General features: G+C 41.9%; 1 pseudogene; it reads left to right on the top strand.

The window, feature by feature from the left end:
• The first annotated feature begins 5904 nt into the window (after positions 1-5904).
• Positions 5905-16520, top strand: LOC135561327 (aquaporin-4-like; annotated as a pseudogene).

The following is a 16520-nucleotide window of genomic DNA, read 5'->3' as shown; positions in this document are numbered from 1 at the left end:
ATGACCCAAATGTATTAGTATTTAGAAACAATTGGTGTATTGTATGGTTGTCACTGTTGTTTCATTAGGCCAGTTGTTTCTTTAGTTATAGACCACCCTCTGCCCCAGTTGTTCCCTGGACACCATATGTGAATTGATTGCCGCCCATCTATCTTCAGAGCTCGTGCAGCTAGGTGACCTAAACTGGGACATGCTTAACACCCGGCCATCCTACAATCTAAGCTTGATGCCCCTCAATCTCACACAAATTATCAATGAACCCACCAGGTACAACCCCAAATCTGTAATCACGGGCACCCTCATAGATATCATCCTTACCAACTTGCCCTCCAAATACACCTCTGCTGTTTTCAACAAAGATCTCAGCGATCACTGCCTCATTGCCTGCATCCATAACGGGTCTGCGGTCAACGACCACCCCTCATCACTGTCAAACGCTCCCTAAAACACTTCAGCAAGCAGGTGTTTCTAATCGACCTGGCCAGGGTATCCTGTAAGGATATTGACCTCATCCGTCAGTAGAGGATGCCTGTTCATTCTTTAAAAGTGCCTACCTCACCATCTTAAATAAGCATGCCCCACTCAAAAAAATGTAGAACCAGGAACAGATATAGCCCTTGGTTCTCTCCAGACCTGACTGCTCTTGACCAGCACAAAAACGTCCTGTGGCGTTCTGCATTAGCATCGAATAGCCCCCGTGATATGCAACTTTTCAGGGAAGTTAGGAACCAATATACACAGGCAGTTAGGAAAGCTAAGGCTAGCTTTTTCAATCAGAAATTTGCATCCTGTAGCACAAACTCAAAAAAGTTCTGGGACAATGTAAAGTCCATGGAGAATAAGAGCACCTCCTCTCAGCTGCCCACTGCACTGAGGCTAGGAAACACTGTCACCACCGATAAATCCAAGATATTTGGGAATTTCAATAAGCATTTTTCTACAGCTGGCCTTGCTTTCCACCTGGCTACCCCTACCCCGATCAACAGCCCTCCACCCCCCAGAGCAACTCGCCCAAAACTCACCCAAGCCTTCCCATTTCTCCTTCACCCAAATCTAAATAGCTGATGTTCTGGAAGAGCTGCAAAATCTGGACCCCTACAAATCAGCCGGGATAGACAATCTGGACGCTCTCTTTCTAAATGATTTGCTGAAATTGTTGCAACCCCTATTACTAACCTATTCAGCCTCTCTGAGATTCCCAAAGATTGGAAAAGCTGCCACAGTCATCCCCCTCTTCAAAGGGGGAGACACTCTAGACCCAAACTGACCTATATTTATCCTACCCTGCCTTTCTAAGGCCTTGAAAACCAGGTTAACAAACAGATTACCCGACCATTTCGAATCCCACCACATCCTTCTCCGCTATGCAATCTGGTTTCAGAGCTGGTCATGGGTGCACCTCAGCCACGCTCAAGGTCCTAAACAATATCATAACCGCCATCGATAAGAGAAATTACTCTGCAGCCGTATTTTCGACCTGGCCAAAGCTTTTGACTGTCAATCACCACATTCTTATCGACAGACTCGACAGCCTTGGTTTCTCAAAATATTGCCTCGCCTGGTTCACCAACTACTTCTCTGATAGAATTCAGTGTGTCAAATCGGAGGGCTTGTTGTCCGGACCTCTGGCAGTCTCTATGGGGGTACCACAGGGTTCAATTCTCGGGCCGACTCTCTTCTCTGTATTCATCAATGATGTCGCTCTTGCTGCTGGTGATTCTCTGATCCACCTCTACGCAGACGACACCATTCTGTATACCTCTTGCCCTTCTTGGACACTTTGTTAACTAACCTCCAGACGAGCTTCAGTGCCATACAACTCTCCTTCCGTGGCCTCCAACTGCTCTTGAATGCAAGTAAATGCTCTTCAACCGATCGCTGCCCGCACCTGCCCGCCCGTCCAGCATCACTATTGTGGACAACTACAAATACCTAGGTGTCTGGTTAGACTGTAAGCTCTCCCTCCAAACTCACATTAAGCATCTCCAATCCAAAATGATATCTAGAATCGGCTTCCTATTTCACAACAAAGCATCCTTCACACATGCTGCCAAACATACCCTCGTAAAACTGACCATCCTACCGATTCTCAACTTCAGCAATGTCATTTACAACAGTGCCATCCATTTTGTCACCAAAGCCCCATATACTACCCACCACTGCGACCTGTACGCTCTCGTTGGCTGGCCCTCGCTTCACACTTGTCGTCAAACCCACTGGCTCCAGGTCATCTACAGTCTCTTCTAAGGAAAGCCCTGCCTTATCTCAGCTCACTGGTCACCATAGCAGCACCCACCCGTAGCAAGCGCTCCAGCAGATATATCTCACTGGTCACCCCCAAAGCCAATTCTTCCTTTGGCCGCCTTTCCTTCCTCTGCTGCCAATGACTGGAACGAACTGCAAAAATCACTGAAGCAGGAGACTCATATCTCCTCACTAGATTTAAGCACCAGCTGTCAGAGGAGTTCACAGATCACTGCACCTATACATAGCTCGTTTGTAAACAGCCCATCCAACTACCTCATCCCCATACTGTATTTATTTATCTTGCTCCTTTGCACCCCAGTATCTCTACTTGCACATTCATCTTCTGCACATCTACCATTCCAGTGTTTAATTGCTATATTGTAATTACTTCGCCACCATGGCCTATTTATTGCCTTACCTCCCCTTATCCTACATCATTTGCACATACTGTGTATAGATGTGTTTTATCACAGTTGCAGCCAACAGTATTTTTCTGTGACAAAACATTTCTGGGGGGCATTCTGTCATTACACACAGGTGTTGGGAGCATGCAGATATCTAATAGCACAGGTGGTCCCTCTGTCTTCCGTAAAAACACGCTTTAACATGGAGATATGCCATGCAGTAACACTAACCCTGACCCCATGAAGGTGTGTATCAATTTAACGTTTTGTTTTGAAAATGGTTTTCGCTGATATGAAAGATAAAGTCCTAATGCTTCCAAAAACCGTACCGCATGACATGCGTGTTAAACCCCTGTCCAGTAGGTCTTAGCCAGGGGATGGGCAAACAGTGGCCTGTGGCCCAGCTTTTGAAGGCCCTCGGACCAATTTAAAATAGTTTGTTTTGTCTGAGTCTCAACTTACGAGGTCAAATAGTAGAATACTATTGTGCATCAACAGTTTTTTTCTTGTTATGTCAATTCACTGATAGTCACACAATTAGCCCATGCCAGCTAAAATGTTTTAGGTTGGTAAGTTAGTCTACCAGCCTGCTATCTAAACTTGTAGTTATCAAGGCCATTGATTTTTGCATGAAATTAACTCTAAAACTAAAACATTTGCATAATTTTAGTTAGTTAAAAACAAATATTTGTAATTATTATTTGATGAACATTGATTTTGGCCTCAAATGCTATAGCCCATAGAAATGCATTGAATAACACATTTGTACACAGACAGTCAAAAAAGAAATCATAAGGAACAAGGATTTTAAACTAGTTAGGATAGGCGGGACGCAAATGTCTCAACTGGCCAATTGCCAGGGAAAATGCAGAGCGCCAGATTCAAATAAAATACTATAAAATTCAAACTTTCATTAAATCACACATGTAAGATACTCAATTGAAGCTACACTCGTTGTGAATCCAGTCAACATGTCAGATTTTTAAATGCTTTTCGCGTAAAGCAAAATAAAGTATTATCTGATAGCCTGCACCATCTGCACCAGCAGTAAACAAAGGAGTTAGCATATTTCAACCCTACAGGCGCTACACAAAACGCTGAAATAAAATATAAACATGCATTACCTTTGACGAGCTTCTTTTGTTGGCACTCCAATATGTCCAATAAACATCACAATTGGTCCTTTTGTTCGATGAATTCTGGCCCATATATATCCAAAATGTCCATTTATAAAGCACGCTTTGATCCAGAAAAAAACAGCTTACAAAAACGTAACGCCACTACAAAATATTTCAAAAGTGCCTATAAACTTTGCCAAAATATTTCAAACTACTTTTGTAATAAAACTTTAGGTATTTTTAAACGTTAATAATCGATCAAATTGTAGACGGGCACCTGTGTTCAATACAGAATGAAAAAAAACAAACCAGCGCCACTTTTCACGCCTTGCGCAACCCACAAAAAGTGTACCCAGTTCCCAGTTGGCCTATTTGTTCATTGCACAAAGGTAAGGAATAACCTCAACCAAATTCAAAAGACTGGTGACATCCAGTGGAAGCGGTAGGAACTGAAAACAGGTTCCTAATAAATATCCCTTTTACAATAACAAGTCAGGGAACAGGAGAGGAAGAAAAATCTGAAAGAGAGTGACCTCAAAAAAAAAAAAGATCCTGGATGGTTTATCCTCGGGTTTTGCCTACATAAGTTCTGTTATACTCACAGACATGATTCAAACAGTTTTAGAAACTTCAAAGTGTTTCTCATCCAAATATATGAATAATATGCATATATTATATTCTTGGCATGAGTAGCAGGAAGTTGAAATTGGGCACGCTATTTATCCAAAAGTGAAAATTCTGCCCCCTAGCCCCAAGAGGTTGTCTGTCCTATATCTGAGAGATATAAGAAAACAGGAGTAATATATATTTTAGACCCATGTCTGGTCACCTTATTTATGACACATTTGACCCCCTATGCACTTTTAGCAAATGTTACAGCCTGGTACTAGGTTACCTTCGAAGCTTGTGTGCATTGAAGCGCAGAACAACTTACAGACAGTTTCATTATAATTGTCTTGTCAGATGCTCTTGTGTAGAAAACGCTTTAATAAGCCCCATGATATGGAATAAGAGCAAGCGTTATATCAGCGGAAAGAGGGCATTGAGCTGCAGCCACAACAAGAAACGGCAAGTCTCTAGCGTAAACACACAGGGAGCTATTCAATATTAAAATGAATTTACCTTATGATGTATAAGTGCATCAATCGACTCTAGGGTTTTTTCAGACTTAGCGTCTGGGCCTCGTAACATAACTCCCCGTATAGAAGATGCCTTCGTGTGTAATGTAATGGAACAGAGTCATGACCAAGGGCCACTCGAGGGCTGACTGGGTTGGAAATGTGTGGTTAGACCTTTATTAATATCCTTAAAGCAGTGGTGTAAAATACTTTAAGTAAAAATACCATTTAAGTAGTTTTTGTGGGTATCTGTACTTTACTTTTTATTTATATATTTTTAGTAACTTTTACTTTTACTCCGCTTACATTACAAAACAAAATAATGAACTTTTTAATCCATACATTTTCTCAGACACCCAAAATACGTGTTACATTTGGAATGCTTAACAGGACAGGGCAATTGCCAAATTTGCACTTATAAAGAGAACATCCCTGGTCATCCCTTACTCCCTCTGATCTGGCTGACTCACTAAACACAAATGCTTCATTGTAAATTATGTCTGAGTGTTGGAGTGTGCCCTGGCTAACAGTAAATACAATAAATACAATTTGTGACATCTGGTTTGATTAATATAAGAAATTTGAAATTATTTATACTTTTTTACTTTTTTTTCTTTTGATACTTAAGTATACTTGTGCAATTACATTTACTTGTGATACTTAAGTATATTTAAACCAAATATTTTTAGACTTTACTCAAGTAGAATTTTACTCTTTCCTTTCAATTGAATCATTTTCTATTAAGATATATTCACTTTTTTTCTCAAGTGTGACAATTGGGTACTTTTTTCCACCACTGCCTTCAAGGTTGCTTCCAAACTTCCAAACTCACTCACACACACTTCTCCACAGCTCCAGACAGCTCCATTCCCACGTAAGTAGTTACAATGGAGTACAAGGACGGTTTTGATTACAATAGTTATGTCTCCGACATGTGTCTGTGCAGGTGCATGTGCTTTGAAAGTGTTTAAGTTTTAGATTTACTTGTTTTTATATGTAGCTTAGGTTCGTGGGTATATGCCATCACAAATAGGATTACATTTGAGTGGAGATTATACCCGCGTTAATATTTCAGAAAATGTAAGGAGGAAAGTTGCCGGTAAAATTAGTCTTTCATGGCCTATACTATTGGTTTATTGATAGATTTTCCGTTAAGTTTGTTTGATAGGTAACCTATTCATTCCTTGGTGATATGGATTTATTTTCAGCCTACCTGCATTATTAGTTATTCTCCCCACATACATTAATATAAAAGAATGTGTCCCTTTTGCAGCCTAATATATAACCTTGGTTATTTTTATAACGAAAATGGCATTGTATTATTTAGTTGTTTTTTTCTGTTGTGTTCTCTGTCCTGCCCATTTTGGTAGGCTTTGGTCTGCACTCTCATTCTCATTCGGTGTGGGGTTGTTTATCATCTCTGTTGTCCCATCGTCTCTCTTCTGCCCCCTGCTTCTCTCCCATCTTTGCTTCCCGGAATGTTGAGTGCGCAGAGCGAGCCACTCAAATGGAACACATTTCCATAGGAATTACACGCAAATTAGAGCTAGAATGGCAGAGGAACTCGAAAGACTTCATGATGGACAGCGATGATCTGTCTGATCCCTATCCAAACTGAGCAGTGTAGCCTATATCAGCAGTGAGGGGAAGTTGATGGATATTTTTAAGCTCCAAGTGAGTGAAGCAGGAGGGCACCTGATTTCTCCTTGTCTCCTTTCTCACACTGTTTTTTTGTTCCTCTCTCTCTCTCTCTCTCTCTCTCTCTCTCTCTCTCTCTCTCTCTCTCTCTCATTATCTCCCCACTCTCTCATTATCTCCCTCACTCCTCTTCTTCATCATCTCCTCATCCTCTTTCCTCTCCCCTCTCTCTCTCTCATTATCTCCCCCACTCTCTCGTTATCTCCCTCACTCCTCTTCTTCATCATCTCCTCATCCTCTTTCCTCTCCCCTCTGCAGGACGTGTTGGTCCCGGTGTGTGATTCCTTTCTGTGCCGAACAGTGCCTACCCATCTCTTTTCCTTCCTGGCCTGCGTGTTGCGCTAGTGACAGGATCATGGCTGCCTTCAAGGGGATCTGGACGCAGGAGTTTTGGCGTTGCGTCAGGGCGAGTTTCTGGCCATGATGATCTTCGTGCTCCTCAGCCTGGGTTCCACCATCAACTGGGCGGTTGAGGAGGAGCATCCACCCCACCCTGACCTGGTCCTCATCTCCCTTTGCTTCGGACTCAGTATCGCCACCCTGGTCCAGTGCTTCGGACACATCAGCGGTGCCCATATTAACCCTGCGGTGACCACTGCCATGGTGGTGACCGGAGACTCAGCCTGGCAAAGGCTGTGTTTTACCTGCTGGCCCAGTGTCTGGGGGCCGTGGTGGGGCGGCTGTGCTCTACGGGGTTACTCCAGGCTCCGTCCGAGGCGAGTTGGGCGTCACATCAGTAAGGAAGAGGGGGAGACTGACTCTGGACTTTAAATGTCACTGAAATAGTTGTCTTAAGTGTAGAATGAATATACGTTGAGTGTGTAGAGTATTTTGTCTGACAGCGAATTCTGTTGACTTATTATAGGGTATATTAGCTGTTTTCATCATCATTGAGGAGAAACTACACACTTTGAAAAAAGGTGCTATATCTAGAGCTTAAATATGTTATTTGGCTGGCCCCATAAACTAATCCAGTTGGCACAGACGTCAATTCAACGTCTATTTCACGTTGGTTCAACGTAGTTTCATTGAAATTACCTGGAAACAACGTTGATTTAACTAGTGTGTGCCCAGTGGGAATCCTTTAACCCTTTTGTTCCATGTAGAAACCTTTCCACGGAAAGTTTAGGAAATAGGGTGCCATTTGGGACCTTGTCCTCATGTCTTCTGTACGGGCATTACATCCTCTCCTGTTGGCTAACCAAGGTCATGTGACTCTCCCCAGGTGAACACCAGTATCTCCGTGGGTCACGCTCTGGTGATAGAATTCTTCATCACCTTTGAGCTCGTCTTGCCTTCACCGTGTTCGCCACCTGTGACTCCCAAACGCAGCGACCTGAAGGGCTCGGCTGCCCTGGCCATTGGCGTCTCTGTCTGCATTGGACACCTGTTTGCTGTGAGTAGTACCTCAGGTAGCCAAAATAGTTAGCAACACTTCATCAGTCAACAAGGAACACTAACCCTAACATTACCCCTACACCTAAACCTAACTCTAGCCCTGCCCTCAACCCTAACCTGTTTTTAGCCATAGCTATGGTTGCAAAGGGAGGGTATATTACTGATAACATTTCAGGTTTACCTGTAAACTATCAGAATTTTGGTAGTTTTCAAAGGTTTAGGGGAATTTTATCGCATGACATCTAGTGGCCATTTTTGGGTAGACACTTCAGATTATCACGAAGCGTCTATCTCTGGCCCTCTGTGTGGCCTTGTTACATGTAAAATATATAAAATAACCAAGTATGATTAAAACATGTAATGACAAAGCTGTAAATCATAAATATAAAACATCAACTTAATGAATACCATTCATGAGTGTTTCAGCATGAAATATGTTATTACACACTATATATATTTTACAATGTCAATTTGTCTTTGTAGTAAATGTTTTGGCACCAAAACAGACAGTAGTTGGAGTGTTTTCTCATTAGGCTACATTTTAAATTACATTTATTGTAATTCTAGCAGACACTCTTGTCCTGAGTGACTTAAAATTACTCCAGCTATTAGCTATCAGCAAAGGCAGTGCTAGTAGGAAAAAGTCAAGTGTGAGTGTTAGTTCATGAACGGCAAGGAGTTATTTTTATTTTTGCAGGGTGTGGGTGTTAGGCGGAGCAGCACAGGGGAACCCAAGAGCAGACTCAGACCAGAAAACAGGAATGAATTAACCAAGATATTTATTGTAACAGGGAGAGATGAAGTGCAGATCCAGGAAGTTCGGATGAGTTGTAGGAAACTAGATGTGGAGTCCTATATGAGTTTCTAGCTATTTTTGAAGCACATGTTGTGTCATAGAAACTAATATGTAACACTGTAAATTATAAAAGCTAAAATGTTTTATTGAAATGAAGTCATTTGTGGAATATTAGGTTTCTATATTGTTGTCACTAGTTACCACAGCCACAAAATAAAATGGCTTTATTATGAAAATGCATGAAAACAAAACGCTTTTTGGTCTTAATTTAAGGTTAGGGTTGGGTATACAGTTAGCAGTGTGGTTAAGGTTAGGTTACATTGATGGTTAAATTTAACACCGGATCTTAAGAAGATAAATAGTAGAGATAGGCAGGGTTTAGGTATAATTATGACTTTGTGGTTGTGGTAACTAGTGACGGCCCCCCTTTTTTAAATCTCCTTTTCCTTTCTTTCTGTGCCTTTTTAATGTTTAGATATACTGGTTAAAGTTACCAGGTTGTGAGCTAGCTAGCCAATGAGGTAACATGACTGAAGAAAGTATAAACAAATGGTTAACAACGTCGACGCGCGAGTAGTTTTAGAACAGACCGGGACATGGTTTTTGAACGTAAAATGTGATCCCTGCGATAGGAAGATAGAAATGTTGCGCTGGTGTTGTGCTGAAAATCTCCCCCTGAAAGAATTCTCCCCCCCTTCGCGTTCTTCATTGCTGTGACTTGCTTGCTAGTTGAGATTTCTGCTCTTCACTCTGTTGTCAGTTTAGCCTACATTTCACTGATCTTAGTAGCAGAAAGCATTTTTGTCTGCAGTTTTCGGCTTGGCTATTTGTTTCAAGTAGTTGTGGCGCCCTGAGCGAACCCCCCGTTCAGCGCCTGCCCCCGCCCGCACGGCTGGTCATGTTGCCCGTACCTAAATCCACAACCGATTTTGTATTAGTCTATAAATAAATCTCTTTGCTAAAATTCGTCATCTCTTGTTGTTTTTCAATCAACCAACAAACACATTCCACATTCACAGATGTGACAGGCTTAAAAAAAAAAAAATAAGAGTAAAAAATAATAGTACATTTGAAAAATTAAAAATTAAAATACAATTAAAATTAATGATAAAGTCAAATAAAAACATTTATTTTTCTTAATCTATTTATTTTCCTAGTGCATATATATGTACATACATACATACATACATAGGTACATACATACACACATATACATACATACATACATACATACATACATACACATACATACGTACTCAAAAACGAAATTAAAATAAAAACACACAAAAAAACATATAACACTTGCAGCAGCACTATCAAGGTTCTTATCAGCTATTTCAAGCATTCGCTGAGATGACGGGGCCAATAATTCGTTTTTAGGTTTTACAGTACCTTACACAACATGTATCTGTGGCTAGTCCACTCTGTCCAGTTTGAAAGATAGTTGAATAGTGGAGACCAGAGTCTATCAAACTTGGGCTGTCTCTTGTGGAGGTCATAAGTGAGCTTTTCAAGAGGAAGAAAGTCAACAATCTGGTCAATCCACATTTTAAATGTAGGAGGGGTATTAGAGGCCCACAATAGAAGAATACATTTCTTAGCAAAGTATGTAATTGTCATAAGCAAATTTTCTCTGTCAGGATCAAGAACAAAGTCCTGCTGGGCATTAAGAAGATAGATACACGGGGTCATATCAAACTGTACCTCTAGTATTTTCTGTGCAGCAGTATGTACAGATTGCCAGAATCTGGCAATCTCCCTACAGCTCCAAAATACATGCATATAGGTTCCACTTTCAGAGGTACATATTTTACAGTTAGGAGTCATATCTGTTTTCATTCTATGGAGTCTCAAAGGAGTATAATAAAATTTGTACAAAAATTTGTAATTAGATTCTATCATTTTTACACTGGTAGAGGAGCAGTATACCCTGTCGCAAACCTCCGCCCATAACTCATCACTGATAGTCAGACCAAGGTCCTTTTCCCAGATTATTTTCAAAGGAGTCAGAAAGGAGTCTATAGATGTAAGATATTTTGCCTTTAATGGATTGTTCTGTGACAAGAATGGTTTCAACTTCATTCAACTGAGTTCTAAACCTCCTCTTGGAGGTAAATGAGGAAATTACATGTCCAATTTTTAGATATTTAAAATGGGATCTTGGCACATCGAATTCACTGCAGAGCTCTTGAAAGGATTTCAGTGTAGTGGTTTTCTGATGATATAGGTCTGAAAAGGTCCTGATTCCTAGAGTATGACAAAGATTAAAGTTGGCATCCCTCAGGGGCTTTTGGCAAGTCTGGGTTGCCTACTAAAGGCGAGTGAGAACATATTTGGGAGTAAATGCCCAGGTATTTCTTACAGTCCCTCCACACTAGTAGGTGCTGTAAATCACAAAGGTTTTGGCTATGTTGCCCACTTCACTAAAGTTATTAATGAATATAATTGAGCTTTAGGCAATGAACCACAGGATTGGGGTTCTATCTGAATCCACGTTGACTCTTGTCTGTTTGTGATCCATGTTAGCATGTTGCGGATTTGGGCAGACCAGTAGTACAATTGAAGGGAGGGAAGGGCAAGACCACCCTTAGATTCAGGTTTCGATAGAGTGGAAAACTTGATCCTAGGTTTTTATTGCCCCATATAAATTTGGTGATGCTTTGGTTAGTTGTTTTGAAGAAGGAAACTGGGAGATAGCATGGGAGCATCTGAAATAAGTAGTTCAGTCTAGGGAGGACGTTCATACGGATTACATTAATTCTTCCTACTAAGCTAATTGGGAGGGAGATCCAGGTTTGGAGATCGTTCTTGATTCGATCCAGGAGTGGAAGATAATTTTCCTTAAAAAGGCTATTCAGATGTGGTGTTATGAAGATCCCGAGGTATTGAAACCCCTGTGTTTTCCATTGGAAAGGACAAAGTGTCTTCATAGAGCTGGTGAGTGTAATATTGAGAGGGCAGACAGTGGATTTGTTCAAATTGATCTTATAACCTGAAAACTTGCCATACTGAGCAATTGTGTCTAAAATGAGAGGGAGGGATTTCTCAGGGTTGGATATGTAGAGCAAGACATCATCTGCGTAAGCGAAATCTTGTGCTGCAGGCCGCCTGCAGAAACACCCATAATACTTGGATTGCTCCTTATCAGCTCTGCCAGAGGCTCCGCCCCAACAAGTAGAGCAGCGGGGACAGCGAGCACCCTTGTCTTGTGCCCCGTTCCAGAGGGAATCTGTCAGAGTTCAGTCCATTGGTAGTCACCATGGCTTTGGGATGAGAGTATAGTGATTTTAATAAAATGTAATAAATAAAATGTAATAAATAAAATAAAATTTGGGCCCATATTGAACTTTTCTAAGACTGAAAACAGAAAGCTCCACTCCATCCTGTCAAACGCCTTCTCGGCATCCAGTGAAGCCAGCAGGACAGGGGTCTTCTGTGCGTTTACTTGATCAATAATATCAAAAAGACGGCGAATGTTATCAGAAGAGTATCTGTCTCCAATAAATCCGGTTTGGTCCGCTTTTATTATTTTGGGAAGAAGAGTGTTTAGTCTTTTGGCGAGCAATTTGGTAATTATTTTATAGTCGAAATCCAAAAAGCTTATGGGCCGGAAGGACGAGCAGGATAGGGGGTCCTTGTCCTTTTTTAGCAACACTGTAATGCGAGCTGTGTGCATTGAGTCTGGGAGAACTCCATTTTTGCAAAATCCTCCAGCATTGGCATGAAGATAGGGCTGAGCTGGGGCCAAAAGCTTTGTAGAACTCTGGGAATCCATCTGGGCCTGGGGACTTATTAGGTGGCATGGAGGTAATTGCCTCCAGGATCTCCTCAGGAGTGAAGGGGGAGTTGAGATCTTCTTGGTCGGTCTCTGATAGTTTAGGTAGCGAGATTCCCTCTAGGAAAGAGTGGAGTTCTGCCTCCGTGTGTTTTCTCTCAGAGGTATATAGTTTGCAGTAAAAATCATGAAAATCTTTTTTGGGTCATATGTGACCTCATCCTCTGCTGTTCGGATAGCCATGATTGTACGCTCTGACTGCTCCTTTTCGACTAGCATTTTTGAAAGTGTAAGGATAATAATTCAGCCATAGTTGTTCTGAAATGTTTATTGATTGCCATCATTTTACTCCCTCCTCTATGTTTAATATAACACACATACATGAATTATGTATCATATTATGTATTATCTGCTAAATGACTTAAATGTAATGTAAATGTAAATTATTTAATTTCGGTTGCCTAGCGAGTGCAGATTTGTTTGTGTGAAGGTTGAATCCTTACTACAGAGAAAACGGCTGACGTGAAGTGTGTTCTACAGAAAGTATTTGATTCTGATGTGTGTCACAGAAAGTATTTGACTCTAGCTACAAAATTAAGGAAATTAGAGGGGGATTCTGGCAGGGGGAGATTTTCGGCACAACACCTGTTAAATGGGTCAGATCTTTTGACCTTGTTGGGCTAGAAGCAAGCCGTTTTTCTCTGTAGTAAGGATTCAACCTTCACACAAACAAATCTGCACTCGCTTGTTTCTCTAAAGCACTCGGGAACAACGGTACAGGGTAGCCTGATGATTACAATAATTATTATCTTGGTTATTTTTTCATTGTCCCAGTGCTCCCAAAATAAAACTTCAGGTCGCATCAAAATATTTCGTCGCACTTTAGAGCCCTACTATGGCGATTTCCCCTTGAACCACTAGAAACTCATGGACAATATGGACACAGATATAAAACCGGAATGCTATATGAAAACATTTTGAATAACACAAGTTGTTCAAGTATAAATTCTGAAAGTTACCATAGATTGCCATAGATTACCAGTTAATTACCAAAATTACTGAATGTTCCATTGCAACCCTAGCCATAGCCAGTGTAGGAGTCTGGTCATCCGATATCCATGATGGGTTGCCAAACTGGCCATGTTGCTACATGGGGCCAAATTAACCAGGGAAACTACACTAGTCCTCGGGTTAGAATGTCTCAAATAGTGTATTTGTGTAATATCTCTATACTCTTCTGTTTAGATCCCCTTCACTGGTGCCAGTATGAACCCCGCTCGATCATTTGGACCTGCCATGGTCACCTGGAGCTGGGAGAACCACTGGGTGAGAGAGAACAAATGATACACAATGCACATACAACCATGTACAAACTACACACATGAATATACAACCACGTGCAATCACTCAAACAAAACCAAAAACATCCTGTCTCAGAACTTAACTCATATACAGTATATCACAAAAGTGAGTACACCTCATATTTTTGTAAATATTTGAGTATATCTTTTCATGTGACAACACTGGAGAAATGACACTTTGCTACAATGTAAAGTAGTGAGTGTACAGCTTGTATAACAGTGTAAATTGGCTGTCCCCTCAAAATAACTCAACACACAGCCATTAATGTCTAAACCGCTGGCAACAAAAGTGAGTACACCCCTAAGTGAAAATGTCCAAATTGAGCCAAAGTGTCAATATTTTGTGTGGCCACCATCATTTTAAAGCACTGCCTTAACCCTCTTGGTCATGGAGTTCACCAGAGCTTCACAGGTTGCCACTGGAGTCCTCTTCCTCCTCCACTCCTCCACCTTCCGTTTGAGGATGCCCCACAGATGCTCAATGGGGTTTAGGTCTGGAGACATGCTTAGCCAGTCCATCACCTTTACCCTCAGCGTCTTTAGCAAGGCAGTGGTCGTCTTGGAGGTGTGTTTGGGGTCGTTATCATGTTGGAATACTGCCCTGCAGCCCAGTCTCCGAAGGGAGGGGATCATGCTCTGCTTCAGTATGTCACAGTACATGTTGGCATTCATGGTTCCCTCTATGAACTGTAGCTCCCCAGTGCTGGCAGCACTCATGCAGCCCCAGACCATGACACTCCCACCACCATGCTTGACTGTAGGTAAGACACACTTGTCTTTGTACTCCTCACCTGGTTGCCGCTACACACGCTTGACACCATCTGAACCAAATACGTTTATCTTGGTCTCATCAGACAACAGGACATGGTTCCAGTAATCCATGTCCTTAGTCTGCTTGTCTTCAGCAAACTGTTTTACGGCCTTTCTTGAGCATCATCTGTAGAAGAGGCTTCCTTCTGGGCCGACAGCCATGCAGACCAATTTGATGCAGTGTACGGCGTATGGTCTGAGCACTGACAGGCTGACCCCCACCCCTTCAACCTCTGCAGCAATGCTGGCAGCACTCATACGCCTATTTCCCAAAGACAACCTCTGGATATGACACTGAGCACGTGCACTGAACTTCTTTGGTCGACCATGGCGAGGCCTGTTCTGAATGGAACCTGTCCAGTTAAACCGCTGTATGGTCTTGGCCACCGTGCTGCAGCTCAGTTTCAGGGTCTTGGCAATCTTCTTATAGCCCAGGCCATCTTTATGTAGAGCAACAATTTTTTTTTTCAGATCCTCAGAGATTTCTTTGCCATGAGGTGCCATGTTGAACTTCCAGTGACCAGTCAGTATGAGGGAGTGTGAGAGTGATGACACCAAATTTAACACACCTGCTCCCCATTCACACCTGAGACCTTGTAACACTAACGAGTCACATGACACCGGGAGGGATAATGGCACTGGGCCCAATTTGGACATTTCCACTTAGGGGTGTACTCACTTTTGTTGCCAGCGGTTTAGACATTAATGCTGTGTGTTGAGTAATTTTGAGGGGACAGCAAATTTACACTGTTATACAAGCTGTACACTCACTACTTTACATTGTAGCAAAGTGTCATTTCTTCAGTGTTCAGTTCAGTTCACATAAAAAGATATACTCAAATATTTACACAAATGTGAGGTGAGACAATATTTTGTGATATACTGTACATCATATACATCAAACACACTGCTATGCTCTCATACTGATGCACCCATAGACACACACACCAACACATACATACCCACACGGGTAAATACAGTATACTAATAGTTCTCCCTCTCTCATCTCAGGTGTACTGGGTAGGCCCAGTGCTGGGCGTGTGACAGCCGCAACTCTGTATGAGTACTTGTTCTGTCCCGACCCTGAGCTGAAGAGACGTTATACTGAGGTCCTTTCCAAGACTGGCTTCACCTCCACCAAATATCGAGAGGTCCAGAGCAGCTTAAGGGTAGACCGTGACCAACTGGCCAAAGAACACCCCTTCACCGTGATGAATGTGGAGAGAGCTGAACAGAAGGAGAGGGAGAGGGAGACGTCAGGGGAGGTGCTCTCCTCTGTATGACTAGTGAGGTGCACTGGGAGAAAAGACCAGACCACTGTACAGTCCCTTAACCCATACCCTCCCCTCAAAGAGACTGACCTCTTATAGAGACTAATCTCTGCTGGACTGACATCTCTAATGCTGACCGACCTAAAGACTTTCTCTTATGACTGACTTGACCTCTTATGGAGACTGACTTGCTATGCAAACTGACAGTCAAAGACTGTAGACTGACTATAGGCACAACGATAGACTTGCCTTCTGTAGAGATATAGACAGACTTAACACATACAGCATACTTTATATGTAGACACTTGCAATATAGACACAAACACAGACCAACCCCTAGTGTACGTGTTCAAATCTGCACCCTTTCAACTGGGTGCTCCTCTCTTTCTCTTCTTATCCTTTATGGCCTGAATGATCTATATGATCTATATGAGATGTTTCTTTAATAGCTAAAATATATACAATACAATTTATGAGTTTATATGTATGTAAAAGTGTTGCTTTCATCACTCGCCTCACCCCAA

This window comes from Oncorhynchus nerka, linkage group LG17, assembly GCF_034236695.1.
Source record: "Oncorhynchus nerka isolate Pitt River linkage group LG17, Oner_Uvic_2.0, whole genome shotgun sequence".
Classification (NCBI taxonomy): Eukaryota; Metazoa; Chordata; class Actinopteri; order Salmoniformes; family Salmonidae; genus Oncorhynchus; species Oncorhynchus nerka.
The sequence above is the reverse complement of the archived record's forward strand: the minus strand, read 5'-3'. Positions and strand labels throughout refer to the sequence as shown.